Genomic DNA, 11,575 nt, shown 5'->3' on the forward strand with positions numbered 1-11,575 from the left:
TGATAACTGATCTTGTTTTAGATGAATAACCTGTTAAATAAACACTCACATTATCCAATTGTATTTTAAAGTAAAGTACAATGATGCAAGAGAAATATTAATCACGATTTTAATATTGGAACACTGACAAATGTACACTGTATGTTGTGAGACACACACTTTCAGCTCTTGTGAGACACATGCTTTTTTGTCCAGTATTCTCCAGTCCTTGTCCTGGAGCGCTGGTGCATCTATCTCATCTCTTAATAATTTCTTATCTTTAGGCCAATTTACAGCCCTTTTGGCACTGCTCCTTTAGAAAACCTGTAAATGCTGTACATTGGATCAGATTTGAACAGCCCTACTTTAGACATTGCCTTTTTATTTATGCAGACTGTTGTGTTCCACGATCCTGTAGGGTTGAGAAGTTTGACCAGGAATATTTAAGCAGAAATGCTGACAAGGTTCAGCAAAAAATCTGACCTTTGTGACACCAAAGATAGAAGCAAAGCATTCTTAATGAGACAGAAGTCACCCCTGAGCGAAGGGTTGAGGGCCACTTTCTAATCTTGTACAGAAGAGGAAATGAAGCTGGTAAAAGAACATAAATATTGTATCAAGACTCTGCTTTCAATAGGTACTGCAAAATTACACTTTTTATTATTGGCAAGTATTTACTGTATAGTGAAAAAATTCTTAAGCACACAGACACGCCTTGCTATAAATTGAAATTGTTTTATATACACAGTATATCTAAAGTCAATATTTTGCCTCTAAAAAACATTAGAATGGGCAGCTAATTTCTAGTTTAATTCTAAAATGAGACTGCTTTGGTGGCAAGCTTATCTTATGTTTTTGTTGATTGATTATTTTGTGTTTTACCAAATGTCAAGGAAATAATTTGCTTGTCTCAAGGAAATGAACCAATGTTCAGGGCAATTACAGACATGGAAAATACTCAGTGAACCCATCTAAAAATCCAGGGACTTGCCAACATTTGCCCGGCCACTTTCTCCATAATTACTGCTAATCAGTTGGCCCATGACCTATTTAATTGCTTCCTATCAATGCCCTTTGTTGTTATGTTAAGAGCTCCTTCTTAAAGCACTGACTACTGAAATTAAAAAGTACTCTAGTCTTATACTGGCAGATCTACATTGATTTATAATATAGTGGCCCCTAATTGCAAGCTGTCAGCCAAAAATAACTGCTATAATTCGTCAGACCAATGAATAAATACATTGTTTGCACCATTAGAGCACAACTGACTGTATCATAAGGACGTGTGCATATAATAAAAGTTTATTTATATACAGTATAACTTAGAAAAACCTGCTTGGGCATAGTACTGACATATTTAAACAAAATGTGTTTGCTAAACAACTTTTTAGTATATGTGTTTTCACTGACAGCCCAGATTGTGTATTTAGACTACACCTCACTGGGAATAAATTGCCTCCTGCCTACCATTTTATATTCAGTTTTTCAAAATTTGGAACCACAATTCTAACTGCATTCCGGTCTCCAGTACTTCAAAATGGGTGGGATGAGGTCTATTCACTGTTTCCTCTGAAATGTTTCAGACCCAGCCACAATTTTAGGACTATGTGACTTTGGTACCAACAAGAGGAATATCATCACTGGTGGGGGTGGCGTGCCTTTTACTGACACTACATGGTCAGAGGCTCCCAGAAATCTCAAATCACAGCTCACCAAGAACGCAGTCCAAACTAGACTATAGAGCTGAACCAGCCTTCCGAAAGAGTGCTTTTACGGGTTAAAATTGTCAAGATCTTTCCATTATCTTTACATTAAGAAAATGGGATACAGTATGTCTTGTTGTTCTTTTATGATATGCCCACCCAATTTGGAATTGGACTGTTGAGCTAAAGCTTACCTCTCCAGAATGCCGAGGAGACACTCAGACATTGTTTCTTAAACAACCCCACCTGGAGACCGTTTTTTTCACTTGACATGCTATCATATATTTATTTTCACACGGATGACACTGTAAGAGCACAGGGACTGGCAAGTAGCTGTTGTTCCAATAGCTATTAAAATGGCTTAAATAACCCAACTCCAATTACACCAATTACCCCCACTGGCTGCCGTCAAAGTCTAACCAGACTCATCATTTTAAATTTTATATAAAGATTTTTTACAGATTTATTACTTAGTGTGATATTGTTTTTCTCATATGAACAATAAACGTTTTGATTAGACTAACTGAGAGAAAGGATCAAAATCAAATAGGGAAATTAGGGCGCACCGATTGTTGTTTAGCCGTGTTACATGAAGGTTCCAAACAATGACACTAAATTTGAAAAGCTACATTACCAGTCAGAAGAGTTTAAAAGCTGAAAGTCAAATCTACAAGATTATGTTGTTGTAAAAACACAGATTTAACTACATTCTTGTGAGGCCAATGTTCACAATTCCAAAAATCAATTGGCTACAAAAACTAAACATAGCAGGTGTATACAATCTACAGTACAAGTGCCAGCCATGGCTGGAGGGGAGGTAAAATTTAACAGCCTGCAATTAGATGGGGGAATGATTACCTTCCCAATGGTCCATATAATGGAAAACATTATCTACCAATGTTTGTGCACTGGATTTTCCATGGCCAGAAATTCACTAACTCACCTTTAACTTGTGTTCAAAAGGCAAGTTAACCAATTGGACATTATAAAAGATCAAATGCAAAGTAGTTTAGTAACTGTTAGGATGAAGATGGAGAGACAGAGGGATCGCCAGTCAAATGATTTAAATAAACAAAATGTGTTGCTTACAACTACAAAAAAAACACTTTGTTTACATCAGTATGAAGCTTGTAAGAACTACTGTATGATAATCAAGCATATAGAGCTAAACCAAAACTAAATGAATAAAAATGTAATACTGTTTCCCATGCCTTTGTTGTATTCTACTGTACGTACATTACCTACTGTAAATCCAGAGAAACATACAGTAGTTCTCTGGAGACAAGTAGAGCAGGTTGATGTTTTTAGGGGAGCTTCTCGTTGTTAATTACCAAGCTTACTGAATCATTAAAAAAGTCAAAGTCAGTCATTATAGATTAACAACACAAGATGGATTTAGCCCTGGTGGTTCCAAAGGTAAATTGTGCCCCGGGATATTTTACTCATTGAGTTAATCCTTACTTTTCTCCAAAGACTCACATTAGCATACTATTACAGGTTAACAAAGTTATTTTAATATTTCAAATTCCTCAGAATTCCCATTGATCTATCTCTGAAAATGAGAATCAATTTCTGATGGGAAGATGCTTAGATAGAAAAAGCTGGAAGTGATGTCTTAACAACTTTAAAAAAACAACTTCAATCTCAAAAGGCTATTTATTTTGAATTTTTCATTGCAGTGTTGTTGAAAGAGAATTAGGGTGGCTTTTAAAGTAAAATTAAAAAAAAAAACTTCACTTTTCCTAATTCTATTACTGTATAAGCAAAAAAATACAGAAGACAGAAACACATCTTTATTTGGCAGCCAGAAGCTTCTGAAAACCACTCCATGAGAAGACTACCTATCTACAGTATGTATATTTTACAAAGGAATTCCTTCAGACCATAATTGAATTGAACACATTATTTTTAGAAGAAGGGGCTCAATATGACTGGATTGCCTTTTATCAGGGACCAAATCCAAATTATGAACTACTCTTCAATTACAAGCGCCATGGTTTGTGTTAGACAAAGCATCCCTGTTTGAGTAGTAAATGGCAGCATCTCTGAATTGCAGAGTGCACAGCTAAACCATCAGTTCTGGGCACACAGCCCGTGTATCCTGTGTAATGGGTTACATTAAGAACAGTGTAGACTACACAGGCTGTGCAGTGCCTAAAACTGATGTTCAGACCATAAATAAAAATACTGTGTACCTTCTTGTATCTAATCAGTGTGTTTGGCTCAATGGTTTGTTTAATGATCTGTGCAACAACAAGCTAGGACTATAACATTAAGGGATGAAGGTCACTAGAGGGTGATGATATTCCTAATTCTTAGGAAACATAATAAACCAAATACAAATTGCTAGCCATTTTCTTAGGTATTACAGAATTCTTCTGTAATCTTTGTGTAACATTGAAATACCAAAAGCAAACTGGTGTTGTGATCAGATTTTATTTTTTTACTGGGGAATACAACTGTTGGTTGACGTCTTTACTCTATTCTGTACTATTCTTTATCCTATCCTATTTATTAAAATAATATATAGTAAATCAGTCATTGCATCACATTTTATGTCTGTGCGCATACCATGACCCCAGGAATGTCAAATCCCTATTTTCAGTTCAGTTTATTGTCATATGCACAAGTGCAATGAAATGCTGTTTATATGTATGCTCCGATACAAAGACATTAAGGAAACACTCAAAAAACAAACACAGGACAGCGCCAGCAATAACAACAAGTTAAATAACATACAACTTAGAAAAAAAACATCGGTGTTAGTCAGTGGTAAGGGTAGAGTTCAGTAATCTGACAGCTTGTGGGAAGAAACTGTCTCTGAATCTGGACGTATGTGCCTTTATGCTCCTATAACCCTTACCAGAGAGAAGGGGGGAGAAAAATGAGAAACCAGGATGATTGGTATCCTTAGCGATACTTCCATCCTTCCTGAGACAGCAAGTTGTGAAAATGTCTGAAATAGAGGGGAGCTGTACTCCAATGATAGACTGAGCTGACCTGATCACCTCCTGTAATGCCTTCTGGTCAGACAATGAGCTGCTGCCAAACCACACTGTAATACCACACGTGAGCACATTTTCAGTAGCACACCTGTAAAACGTGGTAAGGACAGTTGAAGATCGACCAAAGTTTTTCAGCTGTCTGAGGAACTAAAGGCACTGTTGTGCCTTCTTTGTAGCTCCAGTTACATCCTGGGACCACATTAAATCATTAGTAATGAAGGTACCCAGGAACTTGAAGTTTCTAACCATCTCAACAGCCACCCCATTGATGTGAATAGGGGTGTGGTCCCCACCCTGCTTTCTAAAATCGATGACCAGCTCTTTGTTTTTTCTGACATTGAGGGAGCGATTATTGTCAAGGCACCATTTCACCAGGTTCCTGACCTCATCCCTGTAGGCTGTCTCATCATTAGCAGTGATTCGGCCAATGATGGTAGTGTCATCAGCGTATTTGTAGATGGAATTGGAGCTGTGTCTGGCCACACAATTGTGGGTAAACAAGGAGATCAGCAGGGGGGCTATACACACAGTCCTGAGGGGCATCTGTATTGATGGTCAATGTGGAAGAAAGTTTTCCATTAACCCTCACAGTCTGTGGTCGCCAGTCAGGAAATCCAGAATCCAGCTGCATAGAAAGGTGCTGATGCCGAAGTCATTAAGCTTCCTAGCTAGTCTGGAAGGAACTATTGTGTGAAATGCAGAGCTGTAATAAATGAATAACAATCTGACATACAGAATCTTTATCATCCAAATGTGCCAGGGCAGTGTGAAGAGCTAGGGAAATAGAAATAAAATAAAATAAAACTCACATCCTAACATATATAGTATGAATGTATAATGAATGTATGTGTATAAAGAGGTTTGAATAGTGTGTTGCGTCTTTGTGCAGGACCCCAAAGGAGAATGCATTTTTACTTTTACATTTGGTATAAAATGTTACTCAAGCAAACCCCAAGAGATTTTACAGATTCTATAGACTGTAACATAAATATTATTTTGTAATGAATTCTTCTCAATACTTAAGACTTCTGGAAATTCAGCACAGTTATTTCACTTAAAGCACATCAATTTTTATAAAGCCAAAGAACTATTAGAACATAATGGTTCCTATTAATGAAAGGAGTGTATTACGCAAATGGGGCAGTTAGTTCTGAATCAAACACTGACTGACTGCTCAGGGGAAGAATCATAATGTCAGCTAAAGGACATAATTGTTGGCTATGTCATCATTGAACACTTTTTTACTTTATTGTTTTTATAAATATAATGTAATAATATGTGAAACATTTCTGGCTTCATTGTCAAAGCATTCAGTTTGATTTTAATGACATTTGAGACCTCTCGCCAATCCTTAATTTCAGAATCCTGCTTATCGGAGTTCAAATATTAGAGGAAGATTGCTAAAAACACAAAGTGTCAGTCATTTTCTTAAGTATCATGCATTGAGACTTCTGTAATCTTTGTATAATACTGAAATATTAAAAGCAAGCAGGTGTTCTGATTAGATCACAACTTCGTTTCACATTTACATTCTACAGTACATGTCTGATGGTCTTCATTTTCCCCTCTAAGCACCAGAAGTTAATAGTCGTGACATGTCAGTACCAGCAGAAGCGTAGGCACATCATCCACTGTTGCCATACAGGCCTGCAGGTGCTTTACTAGCAGGAAGTTGAGGATCCCTTGCTGCTAAGTTTAACGTGTCTAATCCTGGCTACACTCATCCACATTCCTGTCCTCACCAGGGACTCCCATTCACCAAAGATGAGTGACATAGCCAGAGCAGCGAACTCGGAGACCAGAGATGGGGAGGCTATTTGAGAACCTCGGGATTAGATACAGTTCTAGGAGCAAGCTAACTGTTAGGAAGCAAACTGGACATGAAATGAATACATACCTTCTTCTTGTCCGTATACTACCTCCTTTATGCTGCTCCCCAGTACCTGATATGTGAGAAAAGGGATTCGGTGCCAGGCTGCTGAGGCAGACGGCCCAGGGCGGCTTCCGTTCATTTGCTCCTCAGCTAAAACGCAGCCTGTCCTCACGTGCAGCAAATTCCTGAATGGCAGCCAACACTCTCCAGTCCTCATGTACTCCAAGACCAATCCACGTGCAGGCATAATATGCTATAGAATATCGCATAGCAGGCAATAGCAATGGTGATTTTCTTTGGCTCATGCATGCTTCCCCCCTGGAAAACTTTTCTTTAACTTTGTACGCCATTTGTTAGCTGTTCCAGATGTCACAAACTGCAAAGCAACCAAAGAACTGCCAGGCTGAGTGTCAAAAAGAACCTTTTCTGTCAGCCTCCGCTACAATAGCAATAAACCAGCCTTACAACTTTTAAAGGGGTCATATTCAAGTATAGACAGGCTTCTTCAACATGTTTAACAAAAAAACTCTGATGATTTCGACACATTTTGGAGTAACGTGAGTAATTGGTATGGATGTGTGTCATTCATTTACAAACATTTTTGTGTTTGCACAGAGCAAATTAACACTTTATACAGAGCATACGTATACTGTAGGTTTATGGCTTTTGGATTGTACTCTCAAAAATCTTAACAGTTCTTTTCTGACAGCATTTAAACACATTTCTGGCTCTCTACCAAGTACCTCTGGCTTCAGTCGTACTGTACCTACAGTATCTTCAGACAGTGGTGAATCACCCTATGCTAAAAGGCCAGAAATCATGTCATGACAAACACAGTTCTGTTGAAAAATCAAATAAGCCCTCTTACATCTGCAACAAACATTAGATGCTACATGCAATATAGGATTAACCAAGTTTTTTTTTACTTTTTAGGTGTTATTCACAGTAGGATCAAGATTCTGCTTTTAAAGGAAAGAATCATTAAAACATTTTGTTTAGCAGCCTTACAATTGGCTCATGATCACATACTTTCAACCCAATGACTATAGAAACAGCTCTCATGAATCATTAAAAGTTCATTAGATCAGTTTGAAGCTTCCTGGACCTTGATGATTGTTTAAAATCAAGGAGAGATCTTCGTGTTTTTATACATTTTAACGAGTCAGTTCAGCAGGACTTAGAAATACATGCTAAAACCATCAGAAGCAACAGATGGGCACCACAAACTGAACTGAAACAGAAAATGGAGAATTTAAAAAAATCTTCAAGCGATCGCAGTAGGTCTTGCATCACTCCTTTCTGTAGCATGGTTACAGCTCAAACTAAGGAACCACTCTTTCTGAAAAATGTCTAGAGCTCATGATAAAGCACAGACTGATCAGACACTTGAGTAATTGAATTAAGCTGCTCAAACTAGGGACTGCGCATGCAGTATATACGTATGTTACAAAATATCCTAAATGTTTTTTTGAATTCCAAATTATTGTATAATGTAGTAATCTAATTAAGAATGGACAATTGTGTGTTTATGTCTCAGCTGACAGCAACAGCCCCTGGGGTCCTGGGGTTCAGCCCATGGCAGAATGAAAAGTGCTGCTCTGGCTCACTCGCACTTGGCACGCTATGCAGTTTGCACTGACATACAGACTGAAGCCGAGGACACCCCTTCCTGACATCACAATGAGCTCACAGGCACCTGGGCTGTCGCAGGGGTTGCTGTTTTGCTGGGAACCAAGACACCCTAGCTGACTAATCCCAGCCCTACCCCTGGTGGAGCTGAGCCAAATGTGACTTCTGCTTGAGGAATCCCAATCCCAGTTTCCTAATGATGAGATTTTTCAAATAAAAAATGTTGATATGGATTACAGTTAAATTGATATGCTCCTAGTCACAGCATCAGCAAGCACTTTTGAATAAAAATATGTGTTTCTTGCAAAGCTACAGTAGGCTCGTATGAAAGTACTGTGGTGTGGTTTCAGATTAAATATAGCAAATTGGCTTTGGATGCAAATTTGAACTGAGTTCTAGGTGGGGCTCATAATAATTACAAGCCCAGGCTTCTGCTGATTTATAGCACATTGGAATTGCAGAACAATGGTGAGATCTGCACTTTTTTTAATCTCAGAGAACAGGAGGGATGGAGATTGAGTCACTTCCCTTTAGGAGGCACTCAAATTGGGTTTAAAACTCAACAGGTTTTTAAATTAAAAAACAAAATCTTGATTGAATGGTTTTTGAAAAAAAGGACAGCAAAAATCTCCTTAGAAAAAAGCCTTCATCTTTTTTAGATGAGAGTGCAGCCAGAATAGTGTATCTGTTTTGACCAAGGCATATTTATAATACATGATATGGCAACAAAATCAAAAACAACCTTTTTTAGCACTCACAGAAATGTGTGCAAAATTATTCAATATACTAAACTGATTGACATACAGTACGCCTGTAAATGCTAACCCATGAATGGAATGCTTCAATTTTCAGATCACAGGCTACTAAATGAGAAGCCAACTTCTGAACAACAGTTTGCAGGAAGATGAAAGTCGAAGTCCATAAATGATAGCAAGGTTGGTAATGAAATACTAAAGACATAGTTGTCACAAAGCCATGATGGGATGGAAATATTCCATATTACCTCTATCCAGTAAAAAAATACGGAGAATGTGTTTAAACCCAAAAGGCCCCCTACCAATAACCTTGCATCCAACGGATTTCAAGACTTCAATAATAACGTTCTTTGCTGTGGCTGTCTCTGGCTTTCTACCAACCATCTGCTGCTAATAAAAAAGTAAGATGCTGCAGTCAATTGTGAGTAGACCCACATCACATCACTGGCTTTATATAATTCCTATTTGAGGTTGTAGAAATAAATGAGATAAGTGTAACTGCTTTTGTCTTCACACTTGTCAGGTACTGAAGTATCCTACAGTACGTCAAAGAACAGGGATGAGAAAAGACAAAACTCAATCTGTCTGTGTGTCTCTCTAATCAGCACAGCTGTCTCTGGCTAACCTTGCCTCTCTATCCAGGAATCAGAATCAAAAGTCCCTTTTGACGGTTTCTGCTTCCTCATTGTGAAATGGCCAGAGCGAATTAATATTCAGATTTCCAGAATTTATAGTGACTTGCTTGCTGGTAAAAGCCACCATGACACTGATACATGCACCTCCAAGGCACCTGTCTTTCTGACTCCCAGGCACATTCAAGGGAAGATTATATATCTACAGTACCTCTCCAGCTTAACTCAAAACACTTGTAGGATGAGCTCAGTAAGTGAGTAGATCATCCATGCCATGAGCCATGAGGACATAATATTGTAGGTCTGGAGGTGTCTTCAGAGCTTTAATGGAGGTACAGGCCTGTGGTCCAAGTACAATACCTCTGCCAGTCTGTGCCCCATCATCTGTTGTTGTTCCAGCTAACAATGGGCACTCTAGTTATTGGTTACTACTAAAGGTTGTCTGGTCTCTTTTCCTTGGGCTCTTGAAGTACACAAGTTCACATACTTTGGACCTACTCATTAGTGCTTAAAATTATGTACTTAATAGGCTGATTTATAATTTATTATTATAAATCAAGAATCGTGTAAAATCTAAATCATGGAGTTTGTAACAGAAGTAACAAAAGAGGTTAAATGTCTTATCTAGCTCACTTCTAGTCTCGTCAGCAGAAATATCTTGGGAGCTGAGGAATTTTTGTGCATCTTTTTTAACAGCCCTATTTCCACACCATCTTTGCACTTGTTATAGCACTTGTTATATGTCTCTGGTAAATTAACACCAAGTAAGTTAAGTACACTATTTGTATAACATGTATCACCACATTATTAAGAATTTGACCAAACTACTGAAGCAAACCAATGGCATTAATGTAAAGTCAGGTACAGAAATAAATCAGCTTAAATTGTTTTCAGTCTCTCCAGATGGCAGAGTGAACCTGCGTTGTGATCAGACTCACATAATATTAAATCCTTTCAGTAAAAATACATGTACATTGCGGATTTCAAATTAGAGGCCATTTGTCTCATCTTTTTACTGGCTATATACAGTATTAACAATATTTCTGATTTGGCTGATAATTTTATCTAAAGGAGGACATTTCTTGCACATATTGAAGGGCTATTTATTGTGCACAAAAAGAATTTTGGTAGATCAGTCTAGGCAGGGTAACTTGCTCAATAATACAGGCGCAGGGCCCAAACTTGGTTTAAAACTACAGCCTTGCAGTTACGGTAGGTGTCTACAGCACTAAACACAGCATCACACTGCTAACTGATCGCAACAGTGGTGGTGATGAGGGCTCAGGGGCCACATTATTATTCGGAAGTGTGCAAAAGACTATAATGGAACCTGTTAAGCAAATATAGTGGATAATTAAAAACAATGTTAAACATATTGATTTGCCCTCATAATCTACAAGTTATTATTTCTCATTGTCCACAACTAATGTTGCATACTGTATATATTATATAAATCTAAAGTCTGACTGCAATAATTGTGAGCAACCAGGAGTAGTGATTAGGATTTTACCATTGGGTCTTGAACTTAAAACCCAGGTGGGATGTTGCAATTGTGTCTTAAAGCAGTGAATTCCACTGCCCAGCCATTGAAACACATCTCAAGGTCGGCATTATAAATGAGACTTTGTTTTTAAGTGACTCCAGGGAAAACAAAGAAATAAAAATGTTGTAGTGACTATCTCATCCCTTCAATAGCAGCCAATGAATATAGTACAGTACTGTATGTGCAGGGTCTGAGAAGACCTGTGGAATGTGGAAGGGATTAGATAAGGGCAAGAATTAGAAATACTAATGGAAAGAAATCATTAATTTAACAAAGTCACAAAATAGAAGTACCCGTTTTTAAAAATGTATGACATTTATATGTATACCTGCTTATTTTCAAAGGGTCTGTTAAGATACGAAGGGTTGTACCATGGGACAAAAGAAAGTTTTTCAAAGCCCTGGGAACAACATTAAATGCTCAACCTTGTGTCAATAACAATTTGACTTGGGGGAT

General features: G+C 37.8%; 1 long non-coding RNA gene across 2 annotated transcripts in view; it reads right to left on the reverse strand.

Moving 5' to 3' along the window:
• LOC148657358 (uncharacterized) overlaps positions 1–6,985 on the reverse strand; it is a 127,678-nt gene extending 120,693 nt beyond the window's left edge. Inside the window, exon 1 of one of the 2 annotated variants that reach the window (XR_015940941.1) lies at positions 6,585–6,985. This is a non-coding gene — a long non-coding RNA (uncharacterized LOC148657358). The remainder of the gene's footprint in view (positions 1–6,584) is intronic. The other variant, XR_015940942.1, reaches the window with a different exon arrangement.
• Positions 6,986–11,575: the final 4,590 nt, after the last annotated feature.

The sequence above is a fragment of the Lepisosteus platostomus genome, chromosome 8 (assembly GCF_059453375.1).
Source record: "Lepisosteus platostomus isolate fLepPlt1 chromosome 8, fLepPlt1.hap1, whole genome shotgun sequence".
In the NCBI taxonomy this organism is placed as follows: domain Eukaryota; kingdom Metazoa; phylum Chordata; class Actinopteri; order Semionotiformes; family Lepisosteidae; genus Lepisosteus; species Lepisosteus platostomus.